This window comes from Schistocerca americana, chromosome 1 (assembly GCF_021461395.2).
Source record: "Schistocerca americana isolate TAMUIC-IGC-003095 chromosome 1, iqSchAmer2.1, whole genome shotgun sequence".
Taxonomy (NCBI): domain Eukaryota; kingdom Metazoa; phylum Arthropoda; class Insecta; order Orthoptera; family Acrididae; genus Schistocerca; species Schistocerca americana.
The window spans coordinates 415,494,634-415,510,764 of NC_060119.1; the positions used below are offsets into that span (position 1 = coordinate 415,494,634).

Sequence of the window (16,131 nt, forward strand, 5' to 3'; positions counted from 1 at the left end):
CCGATTGTACAAGATATGCACTTTCTCTTTCCCAGCAGTTATCCCATCATTCATTATCTGCTGATTTCATTATTTGTCAAAATTATTTTCTTTCACCTCACTGGCCATATAACCTTCCTGTCGTCACAGTCGCCAGTTAACCAAATGAAGGAAAGTTGTATGTGCTGTCTGCGTAGGATTTACTAAGAGTTGCCATGTTCTCTCATTTCGCCAGCGACTTGCCAACACTAGAATGATTGAACGGTTGTTGGAAGCCTTGGGTTTGAAGGGGGTACACCAGGACAAACCTTTTGCCTAATTTTTTATTTGCTTAAAATGTTATAGAGAGTATTTTTAAGATCATTTCATATGAAGTGTGTCATTATCGTCAAACCTGCGATTGACTGTAAGAGGGTCTGGCTCATTCTTGCGCTCGAATACAACCGATGTAACTGTCAGTTTCGAATAGTATCACAGAGGACATTAGTATCAACTAAAATATTATTCTCGACAAGGTTTATCTTCGTAGCATGTTTTGTTATGTTTTGCTTATGGTAAACAGGCTGAAAGCAAGTGCTTGTCTGGCGTTTGCTTAACGTGTCATTTCGCTCGTTTGTCATACGAAGTAACACGTGGATGCTTGAAAATGAGAAAGTCGTATTTATACGGATAGAAAAGGTTCGAAAAGTAATCCCAGTCGCGTAAAAAATCCTTAGATTGAAAAACAAAAACCAATTAATCGATATATTTTTTTCAAAATTGAAGTGTCTCGACATCGGTGAAAAAAAGTCAACTGTACGATGCGCACTGCCGATTAAAGGTATGTTCAGTTTTAACAAACTTTAAATGTTTGTTTTTCCAAAACAATATTCTTCAATTTGGCAGAGCTGTAAGTCATGAAATACACATGCAATTAAATTATGTCTTTGACTAATGAGTCGGCGTTTTTTTCTACTGTGGTACGTAGGATTCTAGCGATATATTTTAATTTCGATTTTTGGTGAAAGTTTTTATAACGACTTTTTTGTCTAAAATACTGACTTTTTCGAAGTTCAGCCATTTTGTTAAAAACTGTTTTCAATATTTCTACGTACTACGTTAAACAATATCACATTTTCAAATCAGTTTCTGCAATTTTGTTCTATGTTGAAAAGTGGGGCGTTCAGCGCTCCCACCAACCGCCCTCGCACTCTGCGAGGACCTTTCGCCGATGTCCTGTAGTGGCCACTGGGTGTAAGATTTTTTACTTGAAAAGTAAGAAGTAATACGATCTTAAGGGTGGAAATACAGTTGTGAAGCCAGTTTTGTAATTTGTTATTTTATGGAAAAAGGTCATGAATATCGGCTCTAAAACCGAGCGTTACCCTGTCTGTCCCAGTTGGTTTTGTAATTTTACCTACCTCTTAATGAGAGTCAAAGCCCTGTGCGCTAGCTTGCAGCTGTGTTCTCGTTCCATGTAACTAGTATCATGTACTCTACAATGATATGGCAAAATTGTCCGGTGTATAATGGTCAGCTAAAACAAGTGCGGCTTCCCTTTGAATGAAATGCAGCGCAAGTCACGGTTTCCGCGGTCGAAGTTCGCGAGAAGCACGTGGCAGACGCCCCCCCCCCCCCCCCCCCCCCCCTACACAATGCATGCCATTACGGCGCGCCTTACAGGCCGAAGACTGCCGGCGTGTTCCCGCATACTGAACGTCCACTTCTGCCATTCCGCAAATGCTTGCCTCGCACACAACACCCCTGGCAGGGTTTCAGGATTCCGCGAAACCTATTAACTTCTTGTTGCAACCGGTTAACGCTGAAGGGAATGTTATCATTGCGTTTTCCTTAAGCAGTTGAGCGTTGCTATCACCTTATCCATCTCTTTCGATCTTCGGTTTATTGTATAATGACCTACGGCGGTAAGGCTATAGCTGCGGGTTGCAGGAGACACGTTCCAGTCCAATTATTCGGGTTGTACATCCCTATCCCTTTATCTCACATCAGTAAATACGTACTAAAAAAAAAAAAAAAGACCCATGTCTTTATCACCAACGGCATTTCAAAACGAACTCAAAAAAATAGTGAATTCTTCGACTGTCACAGCTGCATGATTCAACCATTAGAACTAACGCACATATTGGCAACCCACCTCACACACTGATGCTGCTATCTCCGGCTTTCCTGAATGTTAATACCCTCTTCAAATGAGACTGAGGCCGGCCGGTGTGGACGAGCGGTTTCAGGCGCTTCAGTCCGGAACCGCACGACTGCTAAGGTCGGAGGTTCGAATCCTGCCTCGGGCATGGATGAGTGTGATGTCCTTAGGTTGGTTAGGTGTAAGTAGTTCTAAGTTCTAGGGGACTGATGACCTCGTTTACCTGACGGATGAAATTGTAAATGAGTTGAACCACCAACTTCGGATTTGTAGTTTCACATACACGTAGCTACTGTCTTTCGATATTTACGATAAATTCGTCGTTATTTACTTGTTAAAACATTTCACGGAAAATTCAGAATTGAGCCTCAAAACCTCAACGAACTACACATTAGTTAGAGTGGTCTAAGATTTTGCAAAATTCTCACAATTCACCATTCGTAACATCGTAGCACTAACCCCGATCGAAACAGGCAAACACGCTGCGTAATTTAAAATATGATGATCATCATCATTTATTGCATTAATGGCCCTTTGGGGGCCTACAGAGAAGAACAAGAAAAAATTACAAACACAAAAACCCCAATAAAAGGAATGTCTGTCAATCACAAGAGAGGAGGCATTTCCTGCAGATGGCACTTTTTTTCCGGTCTCAAGCATCATACTCCACAGCTGCCGGTTCCACTTCTTGAAGGATCGTCGTTCTTCTTTAAAATATAATACAGCTAGAAATTTCACAGTCTACCATATTTACTGGCTTTTGCGATTTGTTTAAAAATAAAAGATTTGGATGAAAAATGAAAATTTAAACAGTAATGTTGAGTACTAGCTTTGCCTTTTTTGCAGGAACATATTTACATGTTTAGAGGGTCTTGACGTGAGAAATATGTTCCCGGTACGTACAAGATCACGGTTACGAGATACAACTGGAGGTCACGATTGTCTACATACGAGAAACGCAGAACTGAACCAGAACGCACAACCATCCCAAATCATAGAATGGTTCCGGAGTACTAATTTCGTCAGTCCCTTTATTTCCTTCTGTTATCTGTTACGGGACTAGAATGGGTTTCATTTACTCTGCAGCCTTGTTTCCCCTTTCTAGGTTTCTATCCCAGCCAGCCAGCCAGACCATACAAGTCTATTCTACTTCTTCACATCGGCATTATTCAAAAACAGTTGTCGGCATTCTTCAAAAACAGTGTCTGAAAACTGAAGTTTACTGCATAATCTAAATGACAAAATTGGATTTTGCGGAGGTGGAAACACGTGAGGGAATATGTTTACTTAATCGACGTACTGCGCTACCAACAGAAACTGCGATGTTTAACTTCACCACGCAATTTTGACGTTACAACTGCTAGATCGCTGGCGTTTGCAGAAACGATAAAAACAGGGAAGTCGGCATGAAGTGTTCAAGACAAATCCGATATATGACGAAACGGAACGACGAACCATTGTGACACTTTTTATTGTGCCATTTATTTGCAGTTACCATTGTTAGCAAAGTGGTTATCGCCAATCGTGAACCTCATCGTTTTTCTTCCAATTCTTGCTCTAAGGGAGGTGGCAGGCTGCTAGCCTGCTGAAATGAAACCACTGGAACACTATGTAATTTTGATATACAGGGTGATTACAATAAAACTTTCAAAACGCCGCAGAAATAAAATCACTGGTCAGAATGACGTCAAATTGCAACGGAATGTTATCGGAGAAGGGGGAAAACTTAAGGCAGAAGAAAAAATAGTGTGAAAATTGATCAACAGATGGCGCTGTGCGTGTCAGAATATGTAAATGAAAACACCTGTCATGCGCGCGACCCATTGAAGTTGGTATAAACACGTCGGGTACACGACTTTCCCTCATTTCGGGTCTGCGACGTTCGCCGTGGCTGTCTCCATGCAGGCCCGCGCTCTGCTTATAAAGCCGTATTACAAGAATGACGGCTGTGCACACGTCGCTCTGCAGAAGTTCTGGACAATGAAGGAACACTGTGGGTCCATCGTCAGGTGTACTTTGTCTTAATATATGTTTTATTTCTTCTCCTGAATGGGGTGAAATATGCGTTTCACCTCATTCAGGAGAAGAAATAAAACTTGTATTAAGACAAAGTACACCTGACGATGGACCCACAGGGTCCGAAATGCATCGTGTAGTTAATAAAACACGAAAAAGCTGTGACTGAAGGCGTTGTTTAATTCATACCTCCAATGTGTGTTCAGTTTTATGCAAACGCTAGTTTTTCAGACATCTCAATTTATATGACCGTGTCGTTCAATGACATAATTTTGCAGGTAAATTCAGTGATATACGTGGGTACTGTCTGCAAAATGTGTTGCGAACAGAGTTAGCAGTAAAGAATCAGTAAACTAAAACGTCATGCCCCGCTGTTGAAGTTTACTGCATGAACAGCGAAAAAGTAGTAAGATATAAACCTTTTTGTTTTGTGTGTGCGTGGGAGCGCGCTACGTTATTGCAGAAGATCGTGACGTGTGTTTCGTTTATAGTTATACTGGGGAGATCATTGTTAGTGAAAGTAAGTAAATCTAAAGTTATTGTTACGTAAATTTTGTGTTTGTACTACGTGTGTGTGTGTGTCACCGATGTAGAAGGAACATGAACCACATTTTAAAAGAAAATATATTGCTTACTTTTCTCGCACAGTACAGTCCAACAGAGAACGAAATTCTTGGGTAATAGAAGATATCGATCCATCACCCAGAATGCATCTTGGTAATCACGACATCGAACAGTTTTTAGTTACGTAGAAATAATGACAGAGCACAAATTGCTACGCAACAATTAGGGCTTGCGGTACAACTAAAACTCTTTAACATATAACTACTGGAACGTTGAGAAAGTAACGCTGGAATTTTATGGGAAAGAATGTATGTCCCACGCAAAAATGTATGCCAAGGGAGTAATTTAGATTTTTCGTGTTTCTGACAAATCGCCAAAGTAAATTTATTGACAGAATATATGGTACTCTTTCCTAAAAAATTTGTTACCTGTGAAATATCGGTAACTGCAACTGTTCTCTCAGGTATATCATGAAACATTTGCACAGCAGGTATACTTGAAATTGTGAACTGCTGTAAGAGCCTATATCAGTTCTCCTTAGCCTACACAGAGTCCCACGCACACAATTTTGCCATCCTCCACAGGAACGGCGGCATATGACAGAGAGGAAATTACGGCTCGCCCGTAAATGGAGATGTAACCCAAAGAGCTCAGGAACTGATTCATTACGACAAGACGTGGATGACTGTCCATTAGAACAATAAAAACAGCAAATAATGCTGATATAGTATATCTGAATTCCGACTAAAAAAAATATCTGTATCATGCAAGTTGCAGTACGGTTTATGGCGGGAGGTACATTATGTAGCAGAATTCCCTCAACCCCCCTTTTTTCCCTGTTTCATTCGGGATGGTGCATGGGGAGAGATTACTGGTACCCCTTTGAAAATGCACAAATTTATCTAATTTCACACTTATGGCCAGAGTATTTTGCAGCATATAATTGCAGAAAGAGATACGTCTCTTGATCCACATTGGAACTTGGCCCCTTTGAATTTTTTAAGTAAAGATTTTGGCGGTTAACAGCGCTTTCTTGTATTATCTACAATTGGAATTTGTTAAACACCTCTGTGATGCTCTCAATCACTAATCTCGTGACCAAGAGCGCAACTGTTCTTTGAATCTTCTCAGTCTCTGACGTTAAAGTTAATTCAATTTCAATAATAGTCAAGGAAGGGTCACATGAGAGTTAAGTGGGCACTAGGAGAACAAGACTAGGATAAGTTACGCAAGCTTACAGAAGCGTTTGCTCGTTATTCAGCAGCTTTGACAGTACTCACAGACATTGGTTTACACAATGAATCCATCTATAGTTATGGAGGTATCGAGGGTTTTAAAACTATTAAAGGCTTTTCTTCTATTCTTCGTAGTTGATTGCACGGACGTAAACTTAACAATAAAAATTAGACTTGAGCGTGACTGTCAAGATGCACTGATTTTACGCTTTCTTCTGCGGATACAGCTGTTGTGACAGAAGTTACGGCTATCCCATAAATGGGAATGTATCGGGAAACCAAAGAGGGAGGAATTATTTTACGACAGACATCGGCAAAACTTGCCCTGTGGAATGTTTCGGTGGCTTTGCACATGGTCAGAATAGAGAAGAACTACGTATGGGAAAGTGAAATTTATATACAGCTGAATGTAAATGACTATCTTTGTGGAGGCAAATAAGTCACTGTACTACATTACAAAAAACAATTTCCACTTACCACTACGCCATTATCATTCAATTATATCCTTCCCTTTTCTAAAAACTACTCAGACGGTATCTATATACGAAAAAAAGGTTACAGCCATTTGAGAGTGGAACTTATTTCCCCTATTCCATAAAGGATCAGGTAGCCCTAAATGTTGGCAAGTAGGTGAAAATGATAGCTTCACCACCTGAAGTACATTTAGTCAATTTCTGTTACTTTTCCCCCTTTGAGAGTCGACAATGCGACTACGGAAGGTAATGCAAGAATGTCTGCTAACGTAGATTTCAACGGCTTCCGGGGCTGACATTCAGCTGCCTCTGGCTACCACACTCGAATCGAAATCATATGAAGCAAGTAATGGAAAAGTAATTGTTATAACACATTTCAGACATGCGATCAATTTGCCGTCTGAGGAACAATCGTAGCTGTTTATTTCTGTATTGCGAATGGAGGACAACAAAATTCTACATCTCATACCCTAACTTTTAGATGAAAACGTGTTCTTTGTTGTATTAATATGATTTCCAGTTATGAGAATTAGCCCTGGATACGAAATTAGAAACTAAAAATCTGTTATGATTATTGTTGCCAGCAAATACAATATATCCGTTAGTGTGAAGCCGAATTTACAGGTGTATTGATTGAGAATCTCATTTGTAGCTTAATAAGAGAGAGAGAGAGAGAGAGAGAGAGAGAGAGAGAGAGAGAGAGAGAGAGACCAGTTTCGAAGGATATCTCATCTGGCCTTCAAATTATATTTTCTTTAGGAAACGTGTCCATTGTTCTATGGATGACAGACGTTTATATGAAGTAATACATTTTACCCACTATAATGACAACATGGCACGAGTCTCTAACTCACAATGAACAAGTTTGGTAACAAAAATTTTTTGAAGTGCAGAAGACGGCATTATGTGTGTCGAAATCGGTTGTCAAAAATAAAGACGAATTTATGAGAATTCGGCTACTGAAAATTTTTTACCTGTATTTTACAAAGTGTTCTGTTTTACGGTACTGGAAATGCCATGTGGCTAGGGCCTCCCGTCGGGTAGACCGTTTGCCTGGTACAAGTCTTTCGAGTTGACGCCACTTCGGGGACTTGCGTGTCGATGGGGATGTTATGATAAGGACAACACAACACCCAGTCTCTGATCGGAGAAAATCTCCGACCCAGCCGGGAATCGAACCCGGGCCGATAGGTGTGACATTCCGTCGCGCTGACCACTCAGCTACCGGGGGCTGACTTTGCTGTAATGAAGTCTTAACATAATGTAGAACGCCATGCACTGACAACTAGAGGATGTCTGAACGTTATGCCACGAATCTGGCTTGACACAGTCTCCGGAAGTCTAACAGAGGAAGCAAACCCTTGCAAACTAAACCTGAAGTATAGACAGTATAATAGGAAGCGACATAAAAACAAAGAAGAAAAAAATTAACCCAGAAGAGAAATTAAGAGAACTAACCAACAAATCACGAAACAAGGAACTATGAAAGAAACAAACTGACGTTCGATTCATGACCACATCCCCAAAACGTTAGTAAAAAGTGCTCCAACGGAAAAATCAAACCAAACAAACCTAAACGACAAGCCGCTAAGGCCACCAGCTCTATAACGAAAACACTGACCATCACAAAAAACAAAAATATATGTGTTAGTTTGGTCGGTCCGTAGAAAATACACATCGCACCCAATACCCTCAACTGGAAATTGCCAGTACTATTGTATGGATGTAATTTTTTCTTGTTGAAGACTGGCAACGGTTCCAACCTATGCTATAATTCCATAAGTTTCCACCTTGCACTGTCGTAGCGTGGCCAGAACAGAAACGCTGTATTTATTTCCAAATCTTACTACGATGGGTGGGTTCTAAAGCAACGGTTGAAGCGTTAGCTCAAACGAACATTTGCTGAGCATCGGCGGCCGCTGCTAGTGCATTGCCCTTCAGGAGAACAATGTGGGGTACAAACCTGTCGACGGCGCGCCGATGCAGAGGCCGGCGAGCGCGCGCTTGGTCACGTGACGGTGCGGTGCGCGCACGTGGGTGCCGTCCCTTCTCGCCGCTCTGCCCCAACTCACAACATGCACACCGGCCGGCGGTCGCGGCCCAACTGACTCACGGAGCGGCAGCGGGAGCGCCATGCGGAGAAACCGGCCGCGCCGCGCCACGCCATGGCGCGGCGGGGCGGAGGGAAGCACCCCGCCGCCAGGCACCGAGACGCCCACGCTAAATATAGTGTCCGCCCTACCCTGCTCCTCGAGCACGGGATCTGCATCTTGTACGCGAAACACCGTACAAAAAACTGATTCCTATTTCAGTATTTTCGGGGTTGAACAATCAACCTTGGAGCACCAGATCAGCTGGAACGAGTTTTCGCGACGGGTCACAGGTACGCTGCTTCACAAAAAACGTGAAGTACCCGACACGTACACACCGTTGGCAGGTATGTAAATTACAGGAGAACCTTACTAATCTATCGGCTATTGGACAGGCAGCATGATTATAACGCAGAGAAAATCGTATTATCAGAGGAACACTTTTATTGATTCATAATATCACAGTACTTTAATGTTCAGCTGGAGACACTGTTTGAAATATGTAAAAACAGTAAGAAAGCATTCACACACTAAAAAACCTTACACGAAGCCGCGCGATCTGAGGCGCCTTGTCACGTTCCGTGCGGCTCCCCCCGTCGGAGGTTCGAGTCCTCCCTCTGGCATGGGTGTATGTGTGTCGTGCATAGCGTAAGTTAATTTAGCCGGCCGGGGTGGCCGAGCGGTTCTAGGCGCTACAGTCTGGAACCGCGCGACCGCTACGGTCGCAGGTTCGAATCCTGCCTCGGGCATGGATGTGTGTGATGTTCTTACGTTAGTTAGGTTTAAGTAGTTCTAAGTTCTAGGGGACTGATGACCTCAGAAGTCCCATAGTGCTCAGAGCCATTTTTAAGTTAGATTAAGTACGATCTAGGCTGAGGGACTGGACCTCAGTAGTTTGGTCCCATAAGACCTTACCACAAATTTCCAAATTTCTTTACATGAAAGTGTAATGTACTGTAAAAAAGTCTATCATATGGTAATATATTGTTACTGCCAGTAAAAACATCTGTAGTGCATTGAAATCCAACTGAATTACCCCTAACTATTTAAAACATGAGAAATTACAAGGTAAAAGAAAATATTCTGGTCGTAAGTAGGACGAAAAAAGTCTGTAATTTTCTTTTGCTTAGCAGGCGACATCTTTGATCTATTGGGGTAGACCTAGCGCTTTGTTCAATTTATTGAAAGGCTATATCAAATGCATTTTTAGTATCTGCATGTGATACTCGATCCGTAGGTTCATTGTCTTCGCTGCAGTCGTCATCTTTCTCGTTCCCATCGGTTGTTCCAGTTACAGCGTTAGTGAGTTGACCGTCCGTTAATTCTGCGTCCCCTGTGTAGTCAACATTAGCTGTACTGATTCACTCACTAACGACATTTCGCTCAACTTCCGCTCGTAAAGACAGCATCACATGTTTACGTTTAGCTGGATCCATAATTTAGTTTTACACACTTTAGTAAGGAGGAGGAGGAGATTAGTGTTTAACGTCCCGTCGACAACGAGGTCATTAGAGACGGAGCGCAAGCTCGGGTGAGGGAAGGATGGGGAAGGAAATCGGCCGTGCCCTTTCAAAGGAACCATCCCGGCATTTACCTGAAGCGATTTAGGGAAATCACGGAAAACCTAAATCAGGATGGCCGGAGACGGGATTGAACCGTCGTCCTCCCGAATGCGAGTCCAGTGTGCTAACCACTGCGCCACCTCGCTCGGTGCTTTAGTAAGTATAAAGAACATTTTCACTAATTTATTGAAAATATGTATACAATAGCACCTACTGATTGAAACAGAAACTATCGAACTATCACACCTAGCTACGGCCAACTATCTGCTGATCCACATTGCACACAATGAGACACCGACAAATCCACGCCTGATTGTAGCAGCCGTCAGTGTACGTAAACAAACTCCAGAGATGGGATGGTTGAAGTAAGCGGGAAGTCGGACCATTGGAGTTCGTGTTAGCGATGTTCTGCCGTATCAGTGTTGCAGATCTCTTTCACAGATAAAATGGTCGCCAGAGAAAATTGTTCGTGTTTAGGGTTGTTACCAGTCCTGGTAGAATATGTCAGGGGCGTGAACAGTGTTGAGTGATCATGTTGAAGGACACAAATGTGCCGCGTACTCGTGTATGAGTGCTGTAAGCATCTGACACTGAAAGGGGCGGCATCGTGGATCACCATTTGGCCGGCTAGGCGAATCGTGCAGAAGCCAGTTATGTAGGGTGTTCGGATGAGGCAGTGGTCCGATGTTGGATTGCATGGGCACGTGACGGCAGGCGTACTTTTCGTCAAGAATCTTGTCGAACACATCTGACTACCACAAGGAGACGTCGCTCATTGTGCACCAAGCTCTTCGTAACCCCTTCATGCCTGCGCTGCCATCCGAAAACAAGTAATCGGCTCTCTGCATCATTCTGTGTCATTCCGATCCTTTAGTCAGAGTCTATCAGAAACCGAACTAAGGAATTACCATCCAGTGAGTAAGCTGCAATTAAAACTACAACTCAAACCGTTGCATGTGAAATGGTGTCATGACTGGGAAGTGTGGAAACGCTTTGTTTTCGACGATGAGTTGTGGTTCAACACTACCCCGGACGACCATTGTCGGCGACGTTGGTAAAGGTACCGTTCTTTCAATGTTTTGGAGCAGTACAGTAGTGTTACCCTGGCATCATGTCGTGGGGAGCCGTCGGGTATGACGTCAGGTCAGGCTGGTTGTGACAGACGAAACTCCAACGGCACATCGATACGTCACGGGCATCGTGCCTCCTCATGTTTTACCTCTCAATAAAAGTACCGTGGTGCCATTTTTCACAGGACAATGCTCCTCCACACAGGGCACGTGTCTCTATGGACTGCCTGGATGATGTTGAGGTCTCCAATGGCCAGAAAGGTCTCCAGATCTCTCCCCAGTAGCCCAGATGACGACTTTAACACCCAATCTAAACCAATCAGTGCATGCATGTACGCCGGGCAGTGGTGGTAAAACGGCATACTGATAAGTTGGTTCCTAATGCCAAGGTCTTTGTAAATTTGACTGATTAAGGCTTTCGTCGCCACTTGTTGACTGACTGCTTGTAGGCTCCCGTCCCTTGTTCGTCGGCCGACGTCTGTTTGATGATGTTTCTAACATTACACCAGCACTAGCGGCTGGCATTGTCAAAGCGTCATCCTCCATTGCTGGTGGTGGACTGGAGTCGAGCTCGCGACCACAGATTGTATGTGCCTAGCGCCCGAACGCGCAAGGGCTTTTACGTGGTGATTTCCGGAGCAGTTCTCCTGTTGCTACCTGCAAGGTCATTCTCTGCAGTCTGGGAATCCAGAGTCCATTCATCCTGAGGCTATCTTCTTTCTTGTTGAAGCTGTTGTCATGTTTTTGTATTTCTACAGCTTCCCTGAACAAGCAGGAGTGATAGTTCCTTCCTACAGCAAATACTTCCGTGTCGGCGAATTTTACTATTTGGTCGATCTCACACAATGTGTGCTCCGCTACGGCCGAATTCTCCACCTGCCCCAGTCTGCAATGCCGCTTATGTTCTATGAGCCTGGTGCTGATTGGTCGTCCAGTCATTCCAACATAGACTTTTCCACACGTATACGATACACAGTATATTCCCGACATTGCAAAAAGGTCCCTTTTCTCCATTGCCGATCTGAGACACTCTTTGGTCTTCCTTGTCGGTTTATAATTAGTCTTTGCGCCGTGTCTGCACGATGTATAGCCGATTCTGTCCGCCACTGTGGGAATGTGTGGCAGAAAGGCCATACACGACATTTCTTTTTACGTTTTGTCACTTCGCTGAGTGTTTGATTCTGTGACACTTCTTATGTAGCTGATGGAGTACCTATTTCTCTCAGAATCCTTTCTAGCGGTTGCATTTTGTGTCTGAGGTGCTGCGGGTCACATATTCGTCTTGCTCGCGTTACGAGCCTGTTAGTCATATCTCTTTTATGGCTCGGTTGGTGATTTGACGGTTTGTACAAATTTCGGTCCTTGTGTGACGGTTTTCGGTGCACACTTTGTCGCAAGTTTTCACATTCCTTATGACCAGCACATTCAAGAATGGCAACTGTTGGTCTTCTCCTACCTCTATAGTAAATTTTGTGTTGGAATGGACACTGTTCCACTGTCTTAGAAAGTCACCGAGCTGCTCCTTAACGTGACTCTACACAACAAATCTATCGTCGACTATCAGTACCACACCTTAAGTTTACAAGGTGCTAAGTCCAGCGCTTGTGCTTCGAAATGTTCCATGAAGAAGTTGACCACCACTGGACTAAGTGGATTACCCACGGCAATGCCTTCCAGCTATTCGTAGAAGTTGTCATTCCACATGAAATACCTCGTGGTGAGACATGCATGAAAGACCTTGGGGATAAAGAAACAGCATCAAAGCTGACCAGGAAGTCATTGGTCCAAGTTTTAGTTTCTTCAGCTTTTTAATGAAATGTTCAGAGTCCTTTGTTTATGTGTCAGTCTTTCCCGCATGCGGCTGGATCAGAGAGATCAAGCGTTTCGCCAATTTGTACGTCGGTGAGCCAGGAGCGCTAACAATCGGTCTTTGATAATCCATTCAGCTGAGATGGTAGGGCTTCTGTGTTGCGCAGGTTCCTTTGTATTTATAATCACTGAAATAAAATCGCGTACACTCTCTGCCCGTGAACTTTCATTTCGACCTCACTTTCTGGGAGCTGCACTTTGTGTGACAGGCAGCGTATTTCCGCCGATCTGGAAAACGCGCAGACCACACTTGAAGGAGTGGACCAATGAGCTCATCGAAGAACTTATACAATTGTACCGGAAAAAATTTTGTTTGTTGATCCGTGAACATTACACGAATAACGATGTAAAAAATAGGGCATGCGAAGACATGGCTGAAACATTTGGAGACGATATTACTATTGTGGACCATTGTATACTAAAAACTAAGCTACAAAATTAGAGATAAAATTTCAGGAAATAACTCAGAAAGGTGGAGGCCTCTGAAAGAAACAGAAATGGGAAGAACGAACTGTCTAAGATGAGTTCAAATAAAAATTTGCTTCTACTGTGTTTATTATGTTATGCATAAGACTGTTGCGCCCATTGTACTAAAGATATTACGAGTTTCTTTACGTTAACACAGGATCAAGAACGGCCGCTTCCTAGCCTATCACTGTCACAATTTCCTTTCTGCTATCGTCCATAATAACTTCCCCTCGACGACGTAAACGAGTTGAAAGCAGAAAATGTACTACAACAAATCAATCCCTAAAGACGCCGCACTATATAACATACTTACGGTGAGGCACAGTTGCAGTAAAGCGAAATCCGTCGCCTCCGACGTCTGTCCTGTCGGGCATACACCGCAGATCTGAGCTCGCGGATAAACCACGAAAATCCACCGAGTTACGCCACACAACGAAGGCACCCGGTCTGTGGGCAGATCTGCGAGAGTAGACCCGTGGTCGGCAGGTCGAACGAGTCAAAAATATTCACGGAAATGTCCTGCGGTTTTGGCCCAGCGCAGAAATCCGCCCATGTGTGGCCAACTATTCGGGAACATCTACATATTCATGATATAGTGTAATTAATAGCGAAAACTGACAAGGGCGAAATAACCCGAAGGTGATCCCGAAAGTGAAGCTCCATTTTTAAAAAAATATAAGGAAAGATTTATTTACAATAAACTGTTCATAGTACTGAATCTCCACATAATCACCATTTCGATCGATGCATTTTTGTAAACGAATTTGTATGCCAGTGTCGTACCAACCCGCCGCCATGCTGCTGAAGAAGAATCGGACCTCATCTTTCATCTCGTCGTCGTCACTGAAGCGTCTTCCAGCCAAGAGTTCTTTTAACTTGCGAAACAACTGATAGTCAGTGGGCGCTAAGTCTGGACTATATTGTGGCTGGTTCACGATGTCCCATCCAAACTGTTGCAGAAGATCCACAGTTTGACGGGTGATGTGGGGGCGAGCATTGTCGTGTAGAACGCTTATGCCCTTGCTCAACATTCCTCTTTTTCGGTTCTGAATCACCCATCTGGGTTTTTCCAATGTCTGACAATACGTATCGGCAATTATTGTTGCCCCGGGATTAATGAAGTCGACCATCAATATCCACTTTCGATCCCAAAACGTAGTTGCCGTGACTTTAACGGCAGACTGTGTTCTTTTGAATTTTCGCAGCTTGGGTGTATCGGATTGCCGCGACTCGCGTGATTGTTGTTTACTCTCAAGTGCGAATCCAAAAGGTTGTCTTTTCATATGTACAGCGTTGAAGAAATTAGCGGGAAGTTTCAACGCATTGTCGTTTGTGGTCTTCTGTCAGCTTTCTTGGGGCCAACCTTGCGCAAACTTTCCAAAATGTCAACATTTCAGTCCGGTGAATGGTACTTCGAGAAACCTCAGGAAAAACATTGCAAAGCTCATCGAGACTAATCCACCAATCTTTCAGCAAGATCTACTCGAGCTTTGCTATTGCCTCTTCGGGAATTGACGGTCTCCCGCTTCTTTGCTCGTCATGAATTTCAGTACCGGTACTCTCTATACCATTTGAGGACATTTTTTACAATCATACAAGACTCTCCATGCACCTTTTGCACTCAAAAACCGAATAACTTCGCACCTGGCGGTAATGGCTGATGGGAGCTCCATTACAACCCGCTACCAAGCCGAGAGTGGAAGCTCCAGCGGATGTGCCGTGGTTTCTGTAGAGAGTGCAGAGAGCGAGGAAAAAAACAGTATGTCCAACAAGCACGCTGTTTCCCGGCGGCCCCAGAGCTTTGGAGACCTTGCTTTTGACATTACTATTGACGACAATACAAGTAAATGAACTCTACAGAGAGCGAATTCCATATCTTTGTCATCTCCAGCAAGTGGATGAGCTAGCACTGTGTGCTAGTACAGGAGAGTCGAAGTCGTTATTCTGCCATGCTTTTTAATCACGTCATGTTTACATGAATCGTACACTGTGATTCGTTTTTGAACAGGTCTTGAGAGGAAGAAGTGGATTATCCAATAAAAAATGTAGGGTGCTGTTTAAAAAAGACGTACTGTTGTTCATATCTTCGTAATTAACAAAGTTACAAGAAAGTCAATCATTTTGGTTAATGTCCACCTAGCAGTTAAACAGTATTTGCTTCATATGCACATTGTTCAGTCACATTTATGTGACCAACTGTTAAAAGCCTGAATAACCCTCCGGACGTGCAGGAAGAGAGTGAATGACGTTCTGGAAGGTATCGACAGGGAAGTGCAGCCCCGTAGCCAGCTGCGCTGGGTTTCTCGGCGGAGGATTCATGGCGCTCACAGCCGGATTGGGGTGGTCCCACATATTCAAATGGTTCAAATGACTCTGAGCACTACGGGACATCGGAGGTCATCAGTCCCTTAGAACTACTTAAACCTAACTAACCTAAGGACATCACACACATCCATGCCCGAGGGAGGTTTCGAACCTGCGACCGTAACAGTCGCGCAGTTCCGGACTGAAGCGCCCACAGATTCTCGACTGGGTTTAATCCAGGGAGTTCGGTAAACTCACCTGGGTGCTCTATTAACCACGCACGTTCATTGCGAATTATTGTGACATGTTGCGTTGTCCCGCTGGTAGATGCCATCGTGCCGAGGAAAAAGTAACTGCTTTT

The 16,131-nt window shown here is 43.6% G+C and overlaps 1 protein-coding gene across 1 annotated transcript in view; it reads right to left on the reverse strand.

Moving 5' to 3' along the window:
- The window catches only part of LOC124602204 (unconventional myosin IC), a 415,107-nt gene extending 406,606 nt beyond the window's left edge, over window positions 1–8,501 (reverse strand). Inside the window, exon 1 of the mRNA XM_047136305.1 lies at window positions 8,371–8,501. The gene's annotated coding sequence lies outside the window, so the exon portion shown is untranslated. The remainder of the gene's footprint in view (window positions 1–8,370) is intronic.
- Between the last annotated feature and the right edge of the window lie 7,630 nt (window positions 8,502–16,131).